Raw genomic sequence first — 24,880 nt, forward strand, 5'->3', positions numbered from 1 at the left:
AATGTTTTGGTAGTGCTTCCTATGTATTTCCCTCCTGGAGTTCTTGGTGTGTATATATTGAGCCTTTCTACATAACTTGACTCTGAATATTGTTACAGCATTTTCTTTTAACACTATTTCAGGAAGTAGGGGTGGTAAATATGTAAGTTCAGTCCTCTGTGTTCAACTGTGATCCTCTATTCTCTTTTCAGATGTTTCTATTACAGACCTTCCCACCAGTCATTTTCTTCAGGATGTTTACAGAAAGGAGAAACAAAAGCAAGTAAGTGAGAGTAGTGCAGGACCAGGTGTAGGCCCTTTGGACATGTTATTTAGTCTCTGCTTATTTTAAGGTTTATTCCTTCCAGAAGACAGGGACAATAACGCCCACTTCCTATAGGTCAAGGTTGTTGCAATGAGCAGATGATGCTATGCAAATGAACATTACTGGAAAGATACATCGTGCCATATGAGTGTAAAAAAATTTAAATTCTCAGAAAGGGACATAGACCCTCTTGATGAATGCTTAATTAGAACTTCTTGTTTCTGCTTTTGATCAAAGGAAACAGAATAAAGCAAGAACCAGGTGAGATTAAGATAATCAGTGGAAAGGAGGCCACAGAGCAGCCTAGGTAGTGGGGTGGAGCGGAAGCCTTTCGGGCCAGTGACGGTTGACACACGGATTTACATCCTGATCCTGGGACTTACTAGGCTATCTATAAATGCCCTTGTCTGCAAATTGAGGAGGTAATACCTATTTTCAGTGTTTCTATAAGGAATAGACCTATAGGTGCTGAGGAATTGGCTCAGTAGGTAAAATGCTTGCCATGCATACAGAAGAACCTGAGTTCAAGCTGGGGGGTGGTGGCACATGCCTTTCATCCCAGCACTCAGAAGGCAGAGGCAGGCAGATTTTCATGAGTTCAAAGCCAGCCTGGTCTACAAAGTAAGTTTCGGGATAGCCAAGGCTATTACACAGAGAAACCCTGTCTCAAAACAACAACAACAAAACAAAAACAAATGACCAAAAAAAGCAAAAAAACAAAACAAAACAAAACAAAAAACCCAAGCCCCGAAAACCTGAGTTCAAATTGATAGCACCCAGGAAAATCTAGATGTGATGGTACATGCTTGTAATCCCAGTACTGGAGTGGTAGAGATGGGGGAATCCCTGGAATTGCAGGTAGACAGTCTAGCCAAATCCATGAGCTCTTTACCTCAGAAAATAAGGTAAAGAACAATTGAGGAAGACACAATGTTGACTTCTCACCTCCACCTGCACACAGATGGATACAAACACATGCACACGCACGCACATGCACTCACACACACATGCACGCACGCACGCACGCACGCACGCACACACACACACACACACACCCCACAAATCTAAAAATAAAATAAAAGGCATAGACTTACCAAGGCATTCAACACATAGTAGCAATGATGAAGGGTTAGGTCTTGTGTCTCAAGAGCTAGCTTTCTAGGTTCTGCCTCATCTTATCTTTCATGAGTTTTGTGATTCAAAGGCAAATCACTCAAACTCTCTGGGCTTGTCTCCTCTTCTGTAAAATAATATAGTAACTGTAGCCACCTCAGAGGACAGTTATGAATATTAAATATACCAGTTAATGGAAAATGTGTAGAATGGAGTCCTGGTCCATAATCACTGCCCAATAAGCATCAATTTATTGTTGTTAGCTACTAAACAATAATGCAACTATTTCAACCATGCACCAAATCTCCATTTGGGGCACAAATGAAGCTGCAATTTAATTTTTGTGCTCTGTGTGTGTTTGGGATTCTATAACAAAATATCTTAGACTGGGTAGTTTACAAACAGGATAAGTTTATTGTTCATAGTTTTCGAGGCTGGGAAGTCCAAGGCTGTGGCAGCATTGGATCTGGTGACTGGTGAAGACCCATTTCTCTCCCATAGGGCCTTCTGTGTCTTCTCAAAATATAAAAGAGCGAGTTCCCCTGTGCCTCTTTAATGCAGGGACTGACCCCATTTAAGCGGCCTGAATTCTCATGACCTAGCTATCTCTTTGGAGGAGATTAGACTTCATGTAAATTAGGATAAGGAGATGCAAACATTGAAACCATAGCATGTATTCGAAACATTTGTGCATAATAATAATAATATAGATTATCTTTGTGGATACCAGGTGGCTCATCATCTAAAAGACCACTGGTTCCAAGACCATAGGTACTTAAGCCAAGAGTAAAATAAGGATATTTGAGGGCATTCTTCTCTGTGGTAGCTAGTTTTATATCTATCTATTTCAAGCTAGAGTCATCAGAGAGGGGCAAACCTCAATTAAGAAAATGCCTCTATAAGAGTGGGCTGTAGAAAAGCTTGTAAGGCATTGTCTTTATTAGTGATTGATGGGGGAGGGCCCACACCATTGTGGATGGTACCATCCCTAGGCTGGTGGTCCTGGGTTCTATAAGAAAGCTGGCTGAGGAAGCCATATGGAGCAAGCCAGTAAGCAACACTCCTCCAAGTCCTTTGCATTAGCTCCTGCCTCAGATTCCAGCCCTGCTTGAGTTCTGGTCCTGACTTCCTTCAGGGATGAACAACAACAATGAAGTTTTGATCATGGTGTTTCATCACAACAATAGCCACCCTGGCTAACACAAGCGCCCTGGCTAAGTCCTGATTCTGATCCCAAAAAGTGAAAGCAAATCCCTAAGTTGGAAAATAACCAAGGAAAGAAAGATGAGTTGCTCATAGGCAGCTCTCCAGAACTTAGGGGTATTTTCACATAGCTTCTTGGTTAGTAGTCTATTGTTGTGAAGAGAAACAATGACCAAGAAAACATTTAATTAGAGGCTTGATTACAGATTCAGAGGGTTAGTCCATCATCATCATCCGGTAGGGAGGGTTGTGAAAGGCAGGTAGGCATGGTGCTGGAGAAGTAACTGAGAGCCCACATCCTAATCTTCAGGCAGATGGGGGGAGGGGAGGGAGGGGGAGGGAGAGGGGGAGGGAGACTGGTTTGACATGGGCTTTTGAAACTTTAAAGACCACTTCAAGTGGGCCACACTTCCTAATGCTTTCCTATGAGAGCTGTTCTCGTTCAAACCTGGCCCTCACAACCTGTAGCCATATGATAAAGCAAACTGCATTCAGTATAACTCCGAAAGTCCAAGTCCAAATAGTCTTTCCCAGTCTCAAGACTGCTCAGAAAGTCCAATGTTTCCTCTGAAGCTCAAGGAAATCTCTTAACTGTAACCCCCTATAAAATTAAAAAAAAAATCAAACAAACTAAAATACACACACACACAAAACAAAACATACTTCCAACATACAATGACACAGAATATACATTACTATTCCAAAAGGAAGGAAAGGGGGCATACAAAGGAGATACTGGACTAGAGCAAGACCAAATCTCAACAGGGAAAACTCCAAATTCTGCATGTCCGTGTCTGATGTTAAAGCTCTCTTCAGATCTCCAATTCCTTTCTGCTTTGTTGACTGCACCTCACTTGTCTCTCTTAGGCAGGTTCCATACCATGTCTGCAACTTTCAGGTATCCCTCCCTTGTCTCTGGCATCTCCAACATGTTTGGGTCTCCAATGCAAACCAGGCTTCACTTTCACAACTCCATGCAATGACCTCTCTGGACCTCCATTTAGGGACTCCCCTACCACACTCTTGGCCTCAGAGACTTCAGAGAAAAACTCCACACCCCCTTCCTGTATCCTTCTTAGTTCTAATTCAGAACCACATGGCCATAGCTGCCAAGTTCTTCTGCTGGCTGGAACCTGGTTCCCTCCTGAACCTGGTCCTTTTCTTAAAAACATTTGTGTAAGCTTGTTGTCGTTGTTTAGGTTTAGGAAATCCCTCAGCTGGGATTAGCTGGGTAGGGTCTTGCCCTGAGGACACCACTCCCTTTATTCCATTAGCATCAGCCTTTCTTTAACCTTATCAGCATTTGGACCCAAGACTTGGCTCCAACATTACATTTTCTAGTGCTTCTTTCTACTCAAACTGAACATTCTACATTTCTTTTTGCCTCGCCTGCTTCTTGTCATTATAGATCTGCCTAAGAGTGACCACTAATAACCATGTGGCACAGTGAATTCTAGGCTGTCTTGAAATCTCCTCTGCCAATGCCATTAATTTAAAAACTCTTAAATTTAGCTTTAAGCAGATTTTTAGGTTAAGGACAAAAAGCAGGCACTTTGTTTTCTTGCCAAAATATCATAAGAATGGTTTCTAGGCCATTCTTCCCTCTGAAACCTCTTGAGTCAGGCCTTCATAGACCAAATCTCCCTCACCACTACTGGTGGGCCACTCAGCCCCACTTAAACTTTGCAACCATTTTTCTAATTCCAAGTCTCAAAGTCTTCTATATTTCACCAACAAGCAGCATAATCAGGTCTTTAATAGTAATACTCCAGTCCTGGTACCAATTTCTGTCTTAGTGTTCTATTACTGTGATGAGAAACCATGACCAAGACAACTTAGAAATTAGGGGGCTCGCTTAGAGATTTGGAGGGTCACACCGTCATCATCGTGGCAGGGAGTGTGGTGCCTGGCAGGCCTGATGCTGGAGAAGCAGCTGAGAGTTTACATCCTCATCTGCAGGCAACATGCAGAGACAGGGAGAGAGAAGGGGGCTGACATGGGCTTTTTAAAGTGACATATATATCCTCCAACAAGGCCATCCTCGTAATCCTTTCCAAACAGTTTACCAACTGGGAACCAAACATGTAAACATATAAGCCTGTGGGGGCCATTCTCATTCAAACCACCACAGCTTCAGAAAACATAGGTATACCTTTACATCTGCTACAAAAATGAGTGTGTGCAACATTTTCTGAACTTTGAAGTCACCCCTGACTTCATATAACACCATACCAGCCGCCTACTTCCACCCAATGCCTATGTTACCTAGCGATGCCTGCTAAGCTTTTGGCAGCCTGGACTCTACCCCATCTTATCCTTGGCACTAAGCTGCCTGGGACTGATGGCTTCATATCCCAGCATGGTTCCCAGTGACTGAGACACGAGTAGTGCTCAAACACTTTGTGACTAATTGTTGAGAGACTACCTTACAAGTCAATGTGGGCGGGGACAGAATAGTGACTATGCCTATGTTCATATAGTATCATATATCATGCGATATAAATATACTGTCTAGTTCAGCACTGTCTCTTCCCCACCCACACTCTCACTGTAACGGTTCAGGCCTTGTTTCTGTTATAACTTCTGAAAGGTGAGGACTATCTTTTGTTGTTGGTTGTAGCTGCAGAGTGGATTATGAACACACTCATCCACTCAATAGATTTGCTGTAAGCAATGTTGTGGAGACACAGTCCAGCTTGAGACAGATGCGGTCTGGGATGTCATGGAGCTTCCATTTTTAAGAATGAGGTAACACACAGATGAGCATCTGAACAAGGTGGCTCCAGCGGGTGATAGCCCTCCCAATCTTCTGATGGTGCAAGTGTACCTGGCACTTCCCCATACGGAAAAGCACTGTGTACTCTGCCCACCCCCCTCGCTCCAGCTCTGTGCAGCAGGCCCCTGTGTAGGGGAGAAGGACGGACCCAGACTAATAACCTGAAATGATCCAGTCCTCCAGCACGAGAGGAGCAGCAGAAAGGCTTAACTGCTTTAGCTTGGCCTACAATTTGCTGGTCAGCGGCTGGAGGTGATAAAACTCCTCAGGCTTTTGAACTGATAGGTTTACAGAAGGTTGACGGCAAATCTGTGCCCTGTAATTGGAAGATTAAAGCTGTGAACCTCAGATCATTTGAATTAAGAAAATCTCCATACGCTGCCTGCCCCCTTTTCTTTCTCCTTCACCCTTAAATAGGAAAGCCTCTCTTCCCGAAATGACCAGCAGTAAGTCCACCTTGCCGTGGAGATACCTTGTTTATACTCTAGCAAAGATTGCCTGACGATCAGAGGGAGGAGCTAGCCTCTAGCTAACCGTTGAGGTCTGGAGGTCGGTACAGACAGACAGGAAGTGAGATGGCTGGGTCTAGAGAGGGATTAGGAGGAGGAGACAGGAGCTCAGTCTCTATTGAGTCTGGGGTTTGTAGAGGTAAGAGCTCTAGTGGCTGGCTGCTCTGCTTCTCTGACTTCGAGTTTCTATTATTAAGACCAATTAGAGCTCATGTTACAACTCCCTATTAGGAGAAAACTGGAAACAAATAAGTTCCAACAGTAGGAGCCCATTGTACTTGTAAAATATGTGTCTGCGCAGGAAATTCTTTTTGAATAATATAATAAATGTATTTTGACTATTTTACATGCCTAAATAATAAAAGAACAACAAACTTAATTGGACTAAACCAAAATTGCTCTTCAAAAATGAAGATAACTCCCACGGAGATAACTATACAAAAATGAAGATGATTTGGATCTCAGTGTAATATGTATTGTCCAACGGTATAAGTCGATCTTTGGCACACACACACACACACACACACACACACACACAAGTGTTCTGCTTTCATATATTGGGTTTGTGTGTACACCTGGGATTCTGTGCTGAGAACCAAGCTGAATAGGAGATTCTGTATTTCTACCCAGAGCCTGGGGTAGAGAGGAGTGTTCAGAGCTATGCTGAATGGCAGAAGCTAAGGGGTGGAGGAGAAGGCTAAGAGCATTAGCACTCTTCCTTCTCAGTAAAAGGTCTTCACACATGCTTTTGGAAAAACTTACATTTTAGGAGTTTCCACAATGGTGGTAACTTCTGGTCTTATGTGATAAGTGCTATGTAGGTCAGAAAAGGGACAAATAGCAAATGCCATTTGCTTGTCTGCACTGACATTGCTAGGCTTTGTTTATGAGCCTTGTCCTGTAGACATTTGAGCTGAAGTGGGGACAGCAATAAGAAAGATGTGACAATAACTTTCTCATTGGTGTGACCAAATGCCTGGCATAAAGGAAGGAGGCTTTTCCTTGATGTAAGGTGTCACAGTCCTCCACAGTGGGAAGGGCATGGCAAAGCAGAAATGCTCAGGGTGTGTAGCAGAGGGGACTTACTTCATGATAGATAAGAAGGAGAGGAGAGGGGGGAGAGAGAGAGAGAGAGACAGAGAGAGACAGAGACAGAGAGAGAGAGAGAGAGAGAGAGAGAGAGAGAGAGAGAGAGAGAGAGAGGAGAGGGGGAGGGATGGAGAGAGAGGGGTGGGAAAGAGAGGGAAGGAGGGAGGGAGAGAGGAAGAGAACAGAAGGAACCAGGGATCTTCAAAATCACCCCCACCTTCTTCCAGGTAAGGCTTACCTCCTACAGTTACACCATCTCTGCAAACAATGCCACCAACTGGAAGCCAAGAATTCCACCAATGAGCTTGTGGGAGACATGATCAAACCGCAACAACTATCTTCCTTATCTTTAAACCCCTAGAGTGGGAAGCAGGGGCAGTGAAGGTTGATGTTACTTCAGATTTGCATTAAGCAAAATTTTATAAAGTGAAATGATCAAAACAAATTATGTATTTATTTTAGGCACCCATGAAAATTGTGAGGGTAAATTATTCCAAAGCAATTACTCTTCAGAAAAGAGTTATTATTCAATTTCTACTCTTGCTCCTAATGTTTCACTTATATTTATATTCATAATGCTATCAGAACACATTAATCCAGGCAAGACAGTAGCCAAGAATCTTAGCTATTATTTATTATCCAAATGATTTTCTACATGCATTTACAAAGCTGATGAAAGTACATACACGCACACAGACAGACAAACAGACCCACAAACACACACTCCTCCCTTGGCCGCAGTAGAGTCATTTGTGACAGGCTGATTCCTAATAGGTACTCAGTCAATTGGCTTCACGGCTTAGCTATTCCTTGTCAGACAGGGAGTCTGTGCCCCCCCCCATGCACTTCCAGTTTACAGAATGGTGCCAGACTGGCATCTTGTCTTGTGACTTGATAACAGATTCCATTAATAGTGCATCCAGTGGCACTGACATCCAGTCCCACTCAGCTGGGGGCATCTAGCAATTTGTGCCAGCCTGGAGAACTCTAAGGGCTGTGGAGCCAGTGCCAGGTCGTACACAGAGGCTGGCTGTGAGTCACACTCTCTGTATGCACAAGGAATCGCAAAAAGGGAGCTTTGAAATGAAAAAAAAAGATGAGGGAAGATAATGGGTCCAAACCTCCTTGATATTTGCCATCCTCCCTTTGTGAACTCTGGGGTGAAACAAAGCCACCATTGTTTCTTTAGGCTGGGCTGGGCTATAGCCTAGTTCAGTGCTCTATTTATTCCCCAGCACATTGCTGGGTCTCAGTGATTGTCATTATCATTATTAATGATGGTAAAAATTGACAACATGGTAAATAACGTGAAAAATCTAGCTTCCTGAAGAAAAAAACTGTAAGTCGCTTTAAGAATGACTCTTTTACATGGGAATAAATAGCACATTTGTGTTTGGGCACTTTTAAATTATGGCTTTGCTTGCTGAGGCTGGAGGGCACAGGGCTCAGTTTTAAACTCCAATAAATGAACAAATGGAGTAGCATCAGGCAAAGGGTACACGTTGATCAAAACCAGCCATTTGGACTTTAGATCCGTAATTACCCACAGCCTTCCTGCTTTTCTTCTTTTGCCCATCATCATTCATTCCTGGATCTGCAGAGCCGGCCTTCCCGGAAGAGAAAAAGAGCATCGCTTGCTGCTACTGAGATTTTAGGTTATGGCAAATAAAATAGCTCTTTCTGCCCCAAATCTTCTTCACTAAAGCTGAAAATGTAAACATACGGAAAGCAATATCAGAGCAGATCTGGATCTGGAAACCCTTGGGAAACCCTTAGCCCAGCCAGCTTCTCTCTCTCTCTCTCTCTCTGAAAGTTTTCCAAAAGTATGAAAGACAGGCCTGCATCATCACTCTCTGAAAACCTGAGTTAATTACTTTTTCCACAACACTTGCCAAAATCACTACCCACAGTCTCATTGTGTTCCTTCAACCTGCATCAGGAAGCATTTCCCCTCGTAGTAAACACGTTTACCTTGGCAAGTAATTTCAATTAGACTGGAACTTTGTTTAAAAAAACAAAACCTGTTCAACAATGAAAAACAATTGCTCAAGCTTTTCCATCTCCTCTCTTTTTGTGACTTACAGTGTTGTCTAACACTGGAATGAAAAACTCAAACATGATCTACGGGGCTTGATGCATATTGCTTTCTGAAGTAGTTTGACATGAATGTATTTGCGCAACTGAACTCATTTGTCTTAAGAGATGGCAGAGTAGATTTTACCTAGAAAAAATCCTTTCGTTCTGAATATGCATCCTCCGGGTCTGTATTTGTTTTTTGGAATCTTGTAGAAAAAAAGATATGAATCCGTTTCAACTCAGAAAGCCCTTGTTGAAAAAATCCACTCAGTCAACAGTGTCAAGATGGTGAAAGTAAATAACAATAAAGATGGCATCTCTTGGGAAGAAGATGGGGCTCCAGGCCCCTGCTCGCGTGGGATGCTGGCAGCTAACTGCAGCACATCTTCAGGAATTCGCGTTGTCCCCCATGCCTCAGTCCCCGTGGCTTCTTTTCTTGCTGCCCTAAAAGCATCTCACAGACTCTTGGAGAACACCGCGTCCTGCTTTCAGGCTTTGTCACCGATTCTTCATCTTAGATAGCTATGCAACTGGAAAACTTCCCCTCTGCACTTCAAAATTGAGTTTCATCTTTGTCTACCACATACCCAGCTCCTTCTGGGGCCTTCTCAGCATAGGCTTTTTACTGCAGTTACCGGCTTTGTTTTGGCAAAGCTTGCCACTTTTGAGTAGCTACTGCCCCCAGCCACTCCTGCACCACCCAACACAAAAAGAGCACTCCACTGTCTAAGCAAGGAGCTTGCCCTGTGCTGCATGAATACCCCGTTGACGCTCCTCTTACATAGTATTTGTAATTCCTGAGAGTTACCGCTTCAAGAACGTGACTGTCTTAGTTTCTTTTCTGTTACCATGACAAACGCCATGACCAAAGCAGCTTGTAAAGGAAGAGTTCATTGGGGGCTAGCTTACAGTTCTTGAGGGTTGGAGTCCATGAGCATCTTGGTGAGAAGCCTGACAACAGACAGGCAGGTCTGGCACTATAGCAGTAGCTTAGAGCTTAGGTATCTGCAAACACCAGGCAGCTCCAAATTCTTCCTGAACAGCTCCACCAACAGCCGACCAAGCCTTAAAATATGGGAGCCTATGGGGGCAATTTTTGTTCAAGTCATCACAATGACATAAAAGGGTGGCAAAAAAACCAGTAGATTGGTTCTCTTGGAGAGTCTAAGGGTAACTCCTTTGTAGGTCTCTTTCCTGGCTTCTGGTAGTGGCTTTGGCATTCCTTTTCTTAAGGTGAAGTGGGTCAGCTGACTGTTACAATAAAAAGTGTCTGAGACAATCAGCTTACAAAGGTTTATGCTGGCACATGGTGTTGGGGGTTTCAGTCCATGGCCAGCTAGCCTCATTACTTTTGGCCTGTGGTGACGCATACCAGGGCAGGAACAAGGGGCGTAGTGAGTTTACTCCTTAGCAGAGAAGCAAAAAGAAAAGGAAGAGGGGAGCCTGGGCCTCTTGTCTCATTTGAGGGCAAATCCCCAGCGACCTAAATTTCTTCCTGTTACTGCCAATAATGCCACATGCTGGGGACCAAGCCTTAACACAAGTCTCTGGAGGGCATTCACAAGTTAAACTATAGTACTCCAGTCTCTGTCACTTCTTTACATAGGAGGCATTGTCCCCTGTGTCTGTCTGTGGCCTATATCTCTTTACTTATCAGGATAGCAGTCGCAGTGGATTAAACTCTCAAAGCAGTATGATATCATTTAACTTGATTTCATTTGCAAATACCCTACTTCCAACAAAGGACCTTCTCAGCTATGGGGTAGCAGTGCTTCCGTGAATGTGTGTGTGTGTGTGTGTGTGTTTTTGTGGGAGCACACAATTCAACTCACACTACTATAAGCTTTGTTTACACTGTCATTTTTTTCTACTTCACTGTGCACTCTCTGAGGCTAGTTCTGCATCTGCTATCCCAGAACCAGGAACATTACAGTACTCAACACATGACTGAGGAGTAAATAAACTCTACCTGTTCGTGAGGACTAGGTCATAGTTTGTTAGCACCAAATAGGAAAGCACCTAACTCAGTCATCTTGTGGAGTTATCAAATGGGATGGATAGAAACAAAACAGTCCCACTTTGTAGAACTAGTTTCAGTATTTCAACAAGCCTGGCAGAAATGGTATAAAGGTTTCCAGGACTTAAAAAAAAAAGTTGAATTTCTTTGCACTCAACTCAGAAATTATATTGACCTACCAGAGAGAGGCTCAGCAAAACTCTTCTCAGAGCCTGCCTGTGTGGCATTGCGGGGTCAATGGGAAGGAGACAAGTCCTCCGTTGGGTGGTGTCTTCTGGAGTCCTGAGCAGATGGGGGCACATTCGCTCTCAGTGTTGCCATCACTGTCCTCATCAACCACAGCGGCCTTTGATGGTCCTCTGTATCCTCCTGTCTCTTCTCCTTCTCCCCACCTTCTCTTCTTGGGCGTTTTTAAATAGTTCTCCTGTTGGGGAAGTCTTATGTCAATAAAGTACTGTTGAGCCTATAGGGAACCAAGATGGGAGGGACTAGGAGTCCAGGAGAACTCTGGGAAGAAGAAGAAACAGAGAGGAGTTCAAGATGTAACCGCATGGGTAGGAAGCCCGGAACTATTCTCCGGTAAGAGACATACTTAGATTAACAATTATGGGGTAATTACTTAAAGCAGAGCTAGCCAGTAAGAGACAAACAAGGCCAACAGTTTCATAATTAATATAGCCTCCTGTGTGTTTATTTGGGACTCATGCGGATCTAGAACCAGGCTGGCGCGGCAGAGCCCAGGCGACTGGCGGGCAGGAAGGCTTCTCTCAAAGAAAGCTTCTCTTAACATCTCCCTGTACCACGTACTAAAGGAGTCTCAGGTTTCCCTGGCTTTTCCGTCTTAGGGGGTAAGGCATAGCTTCCCACAGCAGAACACCACCATTGTTGGCCCTCAATAAAGTGCATATTAGAGTAATTTGGAAAATCCTCTCAGTGAAAATGCCTGACTTGTAAAACTATTGTTTTACTGCATAATCCTATTTGGCATGTCAGACCTAAGTGCCAGGCTCCTGCTTTTTCTGGATACTTCAACTTTTAATCTCTTCCTAAGCAGATGGACACCATGGGCCTACTCTTACAAAAAACAAACAGGAAAAGCTGATTAAGTACTGTGGTGGGGGGGGCACTTCTAATTTGCTGAGTAATTACAAGTTACTCAGTTACAGATGCCAAAGAGGGAATTGATTGGGTGAGGAGATAGCAAGAGTGATTTCCAGAGACTTCCTAGTTCACTAAATGACCCAGAGGTGGGGAAAGACTTAGGCAAAAGCTCCAAAGACCCATAGTGTTGTCATCAAGGTGTGGACATATTCTATTACCACTTAACAGTGATCACTTAACTTTACTCTGAAAATGTTCTCACTTGTTTTTATTTTTTCTTTCAGATTGACAAGCATTCTCTAGTGATTTGGTTTGTGATAAGCCTTGTAACACTCTGAGAAGTATTCATCTAGTAATTTAGTTTTCTATGCTTGAAAGACCCATCATTTCCACTGCAGAACCTGGAGGACAGAGGAGGAATAACTAGAACCTTCTGTGAGGATGCAGTGAAGGTTTGGGACGTGATGCCCTACAATTCATTTTTACTTGTGGTGTGTGTGTGTGTGTGTGTGTGTTATATGTATTGGTAACCATGGAGGTCATAAGTGTCAGATCCCTGGGATCTGGAGTTACAGGTACTCATGAACTGTTCAATGTGGATGCTAGGAATTGAACACAGGTCCTCTGGAAGAGCAGCAACTACTCTTAACCACAGAACCACCTCCCTGCCTTGTAATCCCCCAAAGTACAGCACATTGGTATGTAGAGTGTTTTTGTATACCACAACAGAAGAAACTCAGAGGGTCTTAGAAATAAACATTTCTTGGATCTCTGCCTTCTTGTTTCTATTACAATTCTCCCCCCAAAGCAAGTCGTAAAGCCTGGGAAGGTTACTCTCTGACCTGGGCTCTGAGGTGTCCTGCCTCACACACAGGGTGAAGGAATGTCTTACAGAGACCCAGAGAAGGATCTGAATAGTTAGCCCTTGCTAGAGTTTCCACACCCCTGCTTAATAGCAACAGGGCACATTTGTGTGTAGTCATGTTCTTCCATAACTATCCAAGCATTTCATCGGACTTAGCATAAAAATGCAGTTTTCTCTGGGTCCTTCAGTCTAAATATTTGGAGGCTCTCAGGTCACATAGAACTTCAGGAACATTTGTTCAGCTCTTCTGTTGTTAATCTGTCTTGTTAGACAGACGCCAGCTTTGACCTTCGCAGGACTTGGGAAGGAATCATTGCTTTTCTCCCCAGCACTCTGATCGTGTTCTTATTCTCGACTGTGCATTAGATTCACCTGCAGAAGTTCATAAAGACACACATGTATGAGTGTGTTCATTATTATTTAACCCCTGGCTTCTGGGCTAGCACTGGGGTGCCGAATTCTCCAAAGATTTCCTTTGTACATCTGTAGTCACATTGGGTCTTGCTGTCTGTGTTCTCAGTTTTGGTGCCAGCCTGGTTTTGTTTGGCTTTAATATACTCTTCGTTCATTGGTCAGCCTGAAACTGTGCCACAGTATCAGATGGATGAGGGCATCTCTGTCACTGTGAGATCTGTAGTGTATCCAGTGTCACCATGCCCAAGCAAGCATGGGTATTTCACCCAGGTGGTATCATGGACAACATGTGACTTGTTGATGCCTAACTGAAGGCTCAGGCACCCCTCTTCATAGGGGATACACACTGAATGTAAATGCCCATGAGATCCTGAAGTCATGGCAACAGAGATGTAAGATTATTTATGTGTGAATCCAATAGGAGCCTAGGGGAAGCAATTACCTAGCAGAGGGATCCAGAGACTAAAGGATGGATAGATATCCAGAAGCATTGGCTAGTTCTTTATTCCCTTTCATTTACTGGTTCAAGAAACATTGATTGTATATCACTGTGTACCTAGCTCACTGTGGACATACATCAAATATTTGTGGAATGAGCTTGCCATTAATTGCTTTGACCGACTTGTTTCTTATACTTCGTCAGGTCACCTCTGCAGGCACAGGGGATGGGGACTCGTGTTCTTTAACCTTTTCCTTCAGGCAGCATACTGGAATGGCATCTCATCCCCATGCCCTCTACTATATCACTCTGTGACTTTTCAGTCATAATATTTAAAAGCATAAATTTTACAGTTTTATATTTTCCAGGGGGAAATTGTGATCCACTCTGAAGTTGTTTATAAATGACTTATCCCCTGCTTTCATATTTTTGTCTCATTTTTCTGCTCATGTTTCTATAGCGTTTTGCTTACTTTCTGCTCTTCCTCCCTTTCCTCCAGTTATTTTCTTTGGGATTAAGAATGAGATGTAGCAAAACAACATCAGCAAACCCTTTGGAAAGAATATGCTCATATATAGTAAGTACACTTTTCTTTATTTGCGTGTGTAGTATACATGTGATTGCATGTGTGTTTATGTGCAAAGTGGAAAGTCTACATTAGTATCTTTCACCTTGTTTTATGACACAGGGTCTCTCACTGACACTATTATTTAGGTTGATTGGCCAGTGAGCTTCAGTGACCCACACCTTTTGCTGGCCTGAAGCATGGAGTTACAGATGTGTAGTGCAGTGCCCAGCTTGTTTGTAGGTGACAGGGATCGGAACTCAGGTCCCCATGCTTGGGTGGCAGGCACTTCACTATCTGGGCCAATGCCCTTTTGATTAATTATGAGGTTGCGTGACTTTTCTAAGCTGGTAAAAGGAAGCCACTGAAGGTGCTCTGATGCTCGTGGCTTAGCCCTGTGGTTCCAGACTCACTGCTGGACGATAGACTTTTGTTTCGTTTTTTGAGACTTTTGTTTGGTTTTTGAGACAGGGTTACTCTGTAGCTTTGGAGGCTGTTCTGGAACTTGCTCAGTAGGCTAGACTGAGCTCAAACTCTCAGAGATCCACCTGCCTCTGCCTTCCGAGTGCTGGGATTAAAGGCATGTGCCACCACAGGCCAGTGTCAATAAACTCTTAATAAATGTTTAATAGCTAAAAAGAAAACAAAGAAGCTTAAAGACTGGAAGAATTTAGGACAGGTTAGTGGTAGACTGTTTGCCAAACACGTGCATGTATGGAAACAAAGAAATAATTGAAACGGAAATCAAGTTTTAGGGTCTCTGTGGGTTGTTTCTGTTAGCACAGGCAGTGCAAATTGACTGCATTCAATTTTAAATTTACTCATTAATAGGCAATTTATTTTTCATGGAAAAAATCACTGTTTGACTACTTATCAAATTGATTTCTTCAATTAATTTTAATTTTTAAACTTTTGACTTATTTTTATCTTACAAGCTTTGTCTAGACTTTGTAATTATTCAAATAAATTACCCATGTAAAACTACTGGAAAGTTAAGTAATTAAGCTTAGTCTAATAACAGCAGCAGTAAAATTTGAACTTGGGAAACCCCATTTTCCAGAAAAGGGGGCTTTCTTAAATGACAGTGATGTCCCCTTGTCCTACTTAGGGTCACTATTTGATTTATACTTCCGGTTTTATCACTTACACTTGTCAATGACTGTTCACCATCAAAGGAAGTCAGGACAGAAATTCAAGCAGGGCAGGAACCTGGAGGCAGGAGCTGACGCAGAAGCCATGGAGGGAGCTGCTTACTGGCTTGCTTCCCCTTGTTCCATTGCTCAGCCCGCTTCTTTTTCCGTTTTTTAATTTTGGTTTTGGTTCTGGTGTTTTGAGATGGAGTTTCTCCATATAACAGCTCTGACTGTCTTGGAACTTGCTTTGCAGACCAGGCTGACTCTCAACTCACAGACATCCACCTACCTCTGCCTCCTGAGTGCTGAGATTCAGGCATGAGTCACCTCTGTCAGGCTTCAGACTATTTATAGAACCCAGAAACACCAGCCCAGGGGAGGCACCACCCACAATGGGCCCTCCCACATTAATCACTAATTAAGAAAATGGAAAACAGGCTTACCTACAGCTTGATTTTTTTTATTAATCAACTTATTTTATAGCCCAGCTGCAGTGTCCCCTTCTTCCTCTCCTTCCGCCCCTTCCCCACCACTTCCCTCTGTCCCCACCCCGTCACTTCCTCCTTCATTTCCTACAGCTTGATCTTATGGAAGCATTTTCTTAACTAAGGTTCCCTCCTCTCAGATAACTTTACCTGTGTCAAGTTGACAAGGAGTCAATTACGTTGGCTAGTTTTATGTCAACACAACACACAGACACCATTTTTCAAGTAGAAACTTTCCTTTCTCATTTACCCCCAAGATGATAGCACAATATAAAACAAATAAGTTTAAAAGCTCCACAGTCTTTACAAGTTCAAACATATTGGAAGTACAGTCTCTAAAAATCCAAAATATCCTTTAAAATTTCAAAAACTCTCATTTGTGGGCTCCTGTAAGATCAAAATTAAGCCTAATACTTGCGTATTACCAGACGAAAGAACCAGGGCACAATCACATCAAAGCAAAACCCGGCTCCAACAGTGCAGACCACTCAGTGTCCAGTATCTTGTATTCACTCAGGATCTTGCTTCCTCCAAAGACCTGGATCATTTTCAGGCTCTGCTCTCTGGAGCACATGAACCTTGTCTGCTAGGCTCAGGCAGGTTCACCTCTACCAGTGATGCTGTTCTTGGTGGTCATCCCATGGTACTGGCACCTTCAAAACGCCAGGGTCCTTGGCTGCAATAGGCTCGTCTGGGCTCTTGGCATGGTATAAAGCCTCAACTTTCTCCATGACCTCTTCAATCCTGCGACATCTGCTGTTTGTTACTCAAGATGCACCTTCAGCAACGGCCTCTCCTGGCCTCTCACAGTGACAAGCCCCATCTGCTTTTTATGATCTCTTCATGCCTTTAAAACCAGTACCACCTGGTGACTCTTATACTATTAAATTTGGCTGCTAACTCAGGGTAAAACCTTGGCCATCTCTAAACACAGCTGGCATATGGCTGACTCTGAGGAAACACTTCCCAGAAGATTTTACCTCAGTGATGCTGGCCTTTTCTTAATTACCACTTATTTCTTAGCTCCAGCTAACCATTGTCAACTGTCCCAGTAAAGCAAAGATTTCACTTCAGTGGTTCTGGTATCTTGATATTATAGCTGAGTTTTCTGCCTTGGCTAACTAGAATCACAAGATTCTTAACTCTAAACAATAAACTACTCTATCAGAGTCATTAAGGGGCTCCCAACTTCTCCCCTGAAACTACACAAGCCAGGCCTCCATCACCTGCATTACTCTCAACATTCTTCTCTTCCAAACTAGCTCCCACAGAACAGTTTACCAAGCCTTGAACACCCAATGGCTTTTCTCACCCCAAATACCTAAGTCATTCCACAGTCTAAAACCAAAACAGCAACAAAAAGCAAACAACAACAAAAAAAAAGCCCAGCAACAACAAAAACCCAACATGGTCAGGTCTGTCAGCAATACCCTACTCCTGATACCAATTTCTGTCCTAGATATGGCTACTATTGCTCTGCTGAAACACTATGCCCAAAGCAACTTGGAGAAGAAGGGTTACTAGGCTTACACTTATAAATCACTTTTCATCATTGAAAAAAGTCAGGACAGGAACTCAAACGGGTGGGGGGGGGAGTATGGAGGCAGGAGTTGGTGCAGAGGCCATGAAGGTGCTGCCTATTTGCTCAGCTTCCTTTCTTTTAGAACCCAGGACCATCAGCCCAGGGGTGGTATCACCCACAGTGGGCTGGGCCCTCTCCTGTCAATCACTAATTAAGCTTACCTACAGCCTGATCTTAGGGAGACATTTTCTTAATTATCCCCCCATAACTTTAGCTTGTCTCAAGTTGATAAAAAAACTCCAGCACACCCATCTGTAGTTGAACATGTTTCTGCTCAAGATGTGTCGGGCAGTTCTCTTCCAGGAGTGGTCCTTTAAAGGATGATGGCCATGTGATTTCTTAGCTGTGACTTCCGTTCCCCACACTTGTCCATGGTTCCTTTGCCCTTACACCGCCAGATGGGTGTCAGTCACTGGAAGTGTCCTATTTTGCCTTTTGTTTCCCCAACAATCTTCTCCTTTCTCAAATCCAAGGACTGCCTGGGTTTCTATCTCAAAATGAGTCTGTCTTTTAGATTTTTCTTTCTCTCTTTGCTAGATATTTGTTGATGTATTTGTTGCTCAAAATTTATTACCCAGTGAAAATGTCAGCACCTGCAGGCATCTTTGCAGCCCTTGCCACATTTCCTGAGAACAGCCGTGATTTCCATGCTTATAGAATGTCATTTTCAGAGGAAGTTCCCTGACCTTCACCTGCTCCATGAAAATGAAATTTTGTTTCAATGGCTCTGTTTTCTGCTGCCTTTTCAATCCAGAATGTACATATTTGAAAGCTGTGCTTCCCAGTTTTTTCTTACCTGACTCATATTGATAATTTTTACATATAGACAACTATTTTTAGCATGAAAGTGTAATCAGTTGGCTAAGAGACACTAAGTTACAGATTTTCAGTTATAAAGCAACAAGTTGCATACAGATTCCTTGTCCTAATATGATATATGACTCTTACTGCTCAGGGTGGGTGGGTGGTGGAAGTTGTTTATAAATAGCCGAAAAGAATTTGACAGGGAGGGGAACCAGTCAGGTGCAGAGGTAGGAGGCTTCTAGTTGCCTTTAAATGAGAGAACTATGACAGATCTTAGAGCACACACAGTCTCTTCTGTGAGCCAATTAGTAATAATTGAGCCTTGTGCTAGCCAGGTTTTTCTGGTTTGAGTATCTCTCTCCCCTTCCATTCCACAACTCAGAGGAGAACTCAACAATTAAGTGCATCTGGCTTTCTTGATCACTTACTGAGACAGAAGCCGTCACGTCTACTCTCATGCCTCAAAATGTTTTTAACAAAATACAATTGAAAATGGCTATCTGTGTTGACTGAAAAACAGAGTATAAATAGGGATCCATCTGTCACCAAGAACATTGGCCTCCGGCACCTTCACCCACCACAGTGGCCCCTGGCTAGTCCTGTCCACTTCACTGCCCACGTGGAATGCTGGCCACAGGCTCTAGCTGGCCTGATTTGCTGCAGAGTCAGCTCCAAGGTAAGAAACAAGCGAGGGCACTTCGCACTAAACTCTTGTTCCAAAAGTGAAGTTTCCTTCAAGAAGGCCACATCATTCCTCCTCAGACTACCACAGCTTTCCTTGATGACTCTTGACCGGAGTACGTCATAATTAAAAGACAGTGTCACACCGGTGACTACCAATCTTTAGGGTTGACCTAGGAGCTGTTACCCAGGTCTAGATCCATAGTGGTGACTCTGAGCACTTGTTTTTAAATTAACCAGCATCTCTCCTTACCTTTCTCAGTGCCCCAAGTTTACTGAACTTCCAACACCAAGGTAAAGCAAGGATAAACAGGTGTGCTTATCTGACAGCTGTCTTTTCTGTGGAGGCCCATGATCAAATTCAGGACCTTGCACACACTAGGCAAATTTTCTACCACTGAGCTACACTCCCAGTCCAGAAACTTTTTCTTTAAGTAGGGTAATAGTCCCTTTAGATTATGTTACAAGGAAGCTAGATGCATCCCCATGGAGAAGGGAAAGTAAATGGGACAGCTTGGGCAGGGGTGGTGGGAAGGAAGGGTCCCTTTGCCAGCCAGGATGGACTGATACCAAGTCAGACGTGCAGTTCTGGGGAGACTTGAAGTTGGGCAAATAAGGACACAGAACTTTCCAGAGTCACAGCTATGAATCTGCATTTTTAGATAGGATTCTTCCCTTGTGACACTGTCACTGTGTGGTGGGAGCCACTTTGTAGCATTTCTTCTACTGAACTATCTAGAGTGGTTGATGATCATTCAGAGGCACACGTCCGGGATGGTGTTCTTTTCAGAGGAAAGATGATGGCGAAAAGTAGTGTGTCCACATCTGTTGACAATTAAAGGTTGCTGGAAGAGGCTTGTCATAAATTATTAATGAGGAATTTACAAAATTGTGCTTTCAAACCCCCTCCTCCTCCTCTTAGGGACATAAATGAAACATGCCTGTGGGGGTGGCTGACTGCAGAGCACTGCTATGCATGCTTGAGGCCCTGGCTCTAACTCCAGCAAAGCAACAAGAAACGCAAACCAATGCACACCTGAGCATAGGTGAGAGCTCAGAAGCCTTTTAATACTCACAATGCTAATCTCCTCATTTCTTTGTAGCAACATGGGTTCAGGGTTTTTCTACAGACAACATATAATAGAACTATGAAAATTAAACATCCAGATTTTCCTTTTCACACTGCATCTGGTTTTAGGTCATCAAGCAAAACAAGAGAAAAGCTCTCCAGAAACCCAGGAAATGAAATGGAAATGGGAATCCTGGGCCAGGTGGGAGTCTCTGGCAGGTCAGTCTTCCCAAGTGTCCTAAAGCAAAGAATGGCCATGACAGCCGGCCGTGGTTCAGATAACAAACCAAAGAGAAAGACAGAGGCTTTTATTTGAATTGTCAGCCTTAGCCTTGAGATACAGAGCAAATGGTTTTAACAGCCAGATCACATCTTCGTGAACAATGTCACAAAGATAGAAAGAGAGCGCTATGTTTTTTATCTCCAGATGTCCTGAATAAAGTACACTTGGTTCCAATTTCATCTTGATAGGACATCACAGATCAGGGTGACAGCCTTCCCAGAAGAAGCACTGATGCTGGGCTGAGTTTGGTATTTTCCACTCTGGGGAGACCTTTTAGTGTTTTCATTAGCACATGCCCAGTGCCAACCCATTACTGTTACTCGTCATTCTGAGAGTCTTCTTGGCCTTGATGGATTCTCAAGTATCAGAATGTCCTGACCTCTGGAGAGTGCAGATGGAACATGAGTGTCTTCGAGAACCCCATCTAGCTGAACACACCGTGATATCAACTACCATCTGCCACAACATATGCTTAAAAGACACAATTTACAAACTGAGTACCCACTAAAACTCAGGTTTCCTGACATACATGTTCTCCGGTGTAAACTTTTCTCTGGATTTTCAAAGGTACTAGGAAGCAAAACAGTGATGACCTTGTACAGGTTTCTGGTACGAGGAGGACTTCACTCATTGAAAACTCTCTTTAGCTGTAACCCTACATCTCAGACAAAGACCCATGCAATCTTGGGCTATTGCTTTTGGCTTGGGGCTTTACCTTACCTAGGACCAACAGGAAAAACAGAAGAAAGTCAGAGGTTAGGGACAATCATCAGTTCACAGACAAGACAGAAACCTCAAAATCCAAGCACAGTCCCTATGGACTTACTGTTTTCAGGGGTGTGAGTCAGCAGCTTGTTGACCCTGGGGAGAACAAGCATAGTCACAGGAGGAGGAGGAAGATGAAGAGGAGGAAGAGGAAGAGGTGGGGAGGAGGGGAACAGTAGGAGAAAGTAGAGGATACCTTTATATGCTTCCTGAGAACATATAAAGTTGAGATTGTTAAACACAGAAACGGCACTCTATGTTTCTGTTGCTCAGAGCTCCTAGAAAGGTCACAAATGGGTCATAAAAAAGTATGCCAGAGGAGGGACAGGGTGACACCCCCACCTCCAACACAGACCAGGAGACATGTACACCTTCCCTTGACTTCCGAACCCTTTAGCTCTGTCATGAGTTTCTGGTCTTTCCACATCTCTGAAGTGTCGTCATTCAGTATTATCAGTGATGCCTCTTTGGGATTTTGGTGGGTGAGTGGCACAAGTCACACGGCCCTGGGACTAGCTGAGAGAAGATCATACATAGTTAAAGCAGCTGCCTGATTCTTTGGAATCAGATGAGAACCAATCTTGCTATTCTCATCCCATTTCTCTTACATTGTACCTGTAATCCATCCATGTCATAACCGCCAGATGACTGGTCCTCGAATGAATGGTAGACATCTTCTTCAGACAATAATGCCTTCAGAATGGTCTCCCTGCCCTTATTTTTGTAGCCCCCCTCCCCATCTCCATCTAGTCATTCTTGAGAAAGGCAGGTGATAATTTGGAAACACTTGTCATTGCCTGTTGCCACTCGGTTCCATGGTTTTCACTATGGCAAGCCCGAGTCACTCCAGGACATAGTTCCTGTCCCCAGGCCCTATTGCCCGGCTTCATTCGTTGCTCTCATGTTGCTTGCTTTGTGCTCGTCACCCCAGGATCTTTGCACTCTGAACTCTAGCCTAGTTCCCTCTGAAATTACATGCTCATTCTGTTATCCCCGGCCCTTCCCTACTTTATATTTCTCTACAACACATAGCAGTTATTATCTAAAGAATACATAATATCCTCGGGTTGTGGGGGGTGGCAATTGTCCATGTCACTGTCCATACACGGAATAGAAGCTTTCTGGAGGCAATGATGTTTAGTCTATTTTGTTTACAAAATGCAATTATGCCTTAGAGAATGATGTCCCATATAATATAATGTGCTCAAAAACTATTTGTGAGTTGAACTGCTGCATTTTATAGCAGTCTTGTGGGCAGTTTTCTCATGTACAGTTTTATATATTTGAAAGGTCATGTCTGATTGGAACAGAGAAATCTCCGTAAAATTGTATACACACCCTCTAGAGGCTGTAAAGCAGCCTAAGCATGGAACAGGCTGTAAGTGGCAGCCAAAGGGCCTATGGATACAGGTTCACAGGGAAACTCTTGGAGAGCTGTAGGTTTCTTCTCAACTGAAGCTGTAATTTACTGGATGAGGAAATGTGTGTTCTATTATCTAGGATGGGCCAGACACAAGGTAAGGGGTCATTTCTCCATCAATATTTCCAACATATCAGTTTTAAGCACTCTTTGTAAAATTAAAGTTTTTGGAGATGGGGGCCTCACTATGTTGCTTAGGCTGTACTTGAACTCCTGGGCTGTGGTGTCTTGAAAAAGAATGGCCTCCATGGGCTTATATATTTGGATGCTTGGTCACCAGAGGGTAGCACTGTTTGAAAGGTTTAGAAGGATTAGGAGGTGTGGCCTTGTTGGAGTAGATGTGACCTTGTTGGAGCAGGTGTGTCACTGAGGGTGAGTTCTGAGGTTTCAAAAGCCCCTGTCAGGCCAGTCCCTCCCTTGGTCTTTAGATCAGGACGCAGCTCCCAGCTACTATGCCAGTGCATGTGTGCTGCCAGACTCCTGTCATGCTGATCATGGACTAAACCTCTGAAACTGTAAGCAAGTCCCCAGTTAAATGCTTTCTTTCATAAGTTGCCTTGGTAACGGTGTCTCTTCACAGAAACAGAACAGTGACTAAGACATGGGCTCAAATGATTCTTGTGTCAGTCTCCCCAGGAGCTGGGACTACACATGAGTGCCAGCGTGCTCAGCCCATTTTATTGTTTTTTTTGTCATGTATATATATGGTGTGTGTGTGTGTGTGTGTGCATGTTCACATGTGTGCGGGTGCATGTTTGTGTGTGCGGAGCCTGAGGATGGCATCAGATATCTTTGTTGGTGGCTCCTTACTTCAGTCATCAAGGCAAGGTCTCTCAATTGAAACAAAAGCTCACTGGTATGGTCTAGTTTGTTCTGGAATCCTTTTCTCTTCTACGTTAGAATTATAGGTGTGCTGTCATATCCACCCAGCCTTTGCACAGGTTCTTTGGCTCCAAACTCCAGTCCTCACCTTTACTTTATACAGTAAGCCTTTGTAACTACCTCCCCAGCCTAACTCTATTTAAATGTGCTCGAGTATTCAAGGCAGGCACAATTCTGTGTGCCCATGGTCCAAGTTATTCTGGAGACTATGTTAGGAGGATCTCTTGAGTCCAGAATGTCAGGACCGACCTGGGGAGCATAATGAGATCCAGTCTTTACAAGGCGGGTCTGGCTGATTGTCATTGCCCTGTGTCTAGCAGCACACTCCCCCCACGTGTTTTGTTTCATTAGAAACATGGACATAAATAATGCAAGCCCATGCATTGCTATTGGTTGTGTAATTGAAATAACTTCAGTAGGACAATAACTTCTGAGGCCTTTCAAAGGTATTATCCAAGGCTTTCTCTGACCTCATTTCCATGTACAAAGTCCCATTGGCTAAAAATCCATTAGTCTCTTGACTTTTCATTTGAATTGATATTGCTATTGAAAATCATATTCCAAGGTAATACTCATTTTTTTACAAAGCCATCTTATTGTGTTTGCCTTGATGTTAACAGTGCATTTCTTATTTATCTGAGAGGTATTATTGTCTAGCAGAATATTGTGTCATGTGTAATGATTATAATTTAGAAATGAAAACCACTAGGTGTCTTTTTTCCCCCTTTGGTGTATCTGGCTCTGTGAGTTTTCTCTTTGTCTGTAAACATATATAAAGTGAGTAACAGTAAATGAATTACACAGGTATAATCCCATTGAAGGTTCTGGAAATGGCTTTTTGCCTCCAGATCCAAGCTCTTAAGGTTTGTATCAGATCAGAAGTGCAAGATAGAATCACACCTCCGTTATTCAAGGTTTGCTTGTTGTTAATTTTATGGGGAACATAAAAGCTAATGTAAAGCATCTGTCACATCCTTGACCCCCTTTAAGGAGGCTGTATCCATGGTAGCTGGTAGCAGGGAGGAGGAGGAAACCCCAGATCTACACAAAGCATCTCAGAAAGAGAAGTGCTTATCTCCTGAATATCTCTATGATGCCGTGTGGATGCACTAATGAGGTCAGGGTAAGTTTCTGTCTATTCAATCAGTGCACATTAATTTTGGGTTCATATCCTCTTCCTAGTACTAGAGTTACATCAGTGAACAAACCACACAAGAATCCTCCTGCCCCCCTCCCCACTGCCTGGAACTCACTTTTACTATGATTAAACAAGTTAGTGTGAACTACGTTACTTGTGACAGCCTA

The 24,880-nt window shown here is 43.4% G+C and overlaps 2 long non-coding RNA genes across 3 annotated transcripts in view; one reads left to right on the plus strand and one right to left on the minus strand.

Annotated features, from left to right (window-relative positions):
• Positions 1–3,073: 3,073 nt before the first annotated feature.
• LOC110342788 lies at positions 3,074–11,492 on the minus strand. The gene is made up of 4 exons (XR_002384955.2): positions 11,267–11,492; positions 8,538–8,699; positions 7,233–7,351; positions 3,074–3,221 (listed from the first exon to the last, which is right to left on the minus strand). It is a non-coding gene; the product is annotated as an uncharacterized LOC110342788 (long non-coding RNA).
• Positions 11,493–11,614: 122 nt separating this feature from the next.
• The window catches only part of LOC121142452, a 30,193-nt gene continuing 16,927 nt past the window's right edge, over positions 11,615–24,880 (plus strand). Inside the window, exons 1-4 of one of the 2 annotated variants that reach the window (XR_005879492.1) lie at positions 11,615–11,666; positions 12,473–12,640; positions 14,406–14,483; positions 20,079–20,202. This is a non-coding gene — a long non-coding RNA (uncharacterized LOC121142452). The remainder of the gene's footprint in view (positions 11,667–12,472; positions 12,641–14,405; positions 14,484–20,078; positions 20,203–24,880) is intronic. The other variant, XR_005879493.1, reaches the window with a different exon arrangement.

This window comes from Mesocricetus auratus, unplaced genomic scaffold (assembly GCF_017639785.1).
Source record: "Mesocricetus auratus isolate SY011 unplaced genomic scaffold, BCM_Maur_2.0 Super-Scaffold_100009, whole genome shotgun sequence".
NCBI lineage: Eukaryota > Metazoa > Chordata > Mammalia > Rodentia > Cricetidae > Mesocricetus > Mesocricetus auratus.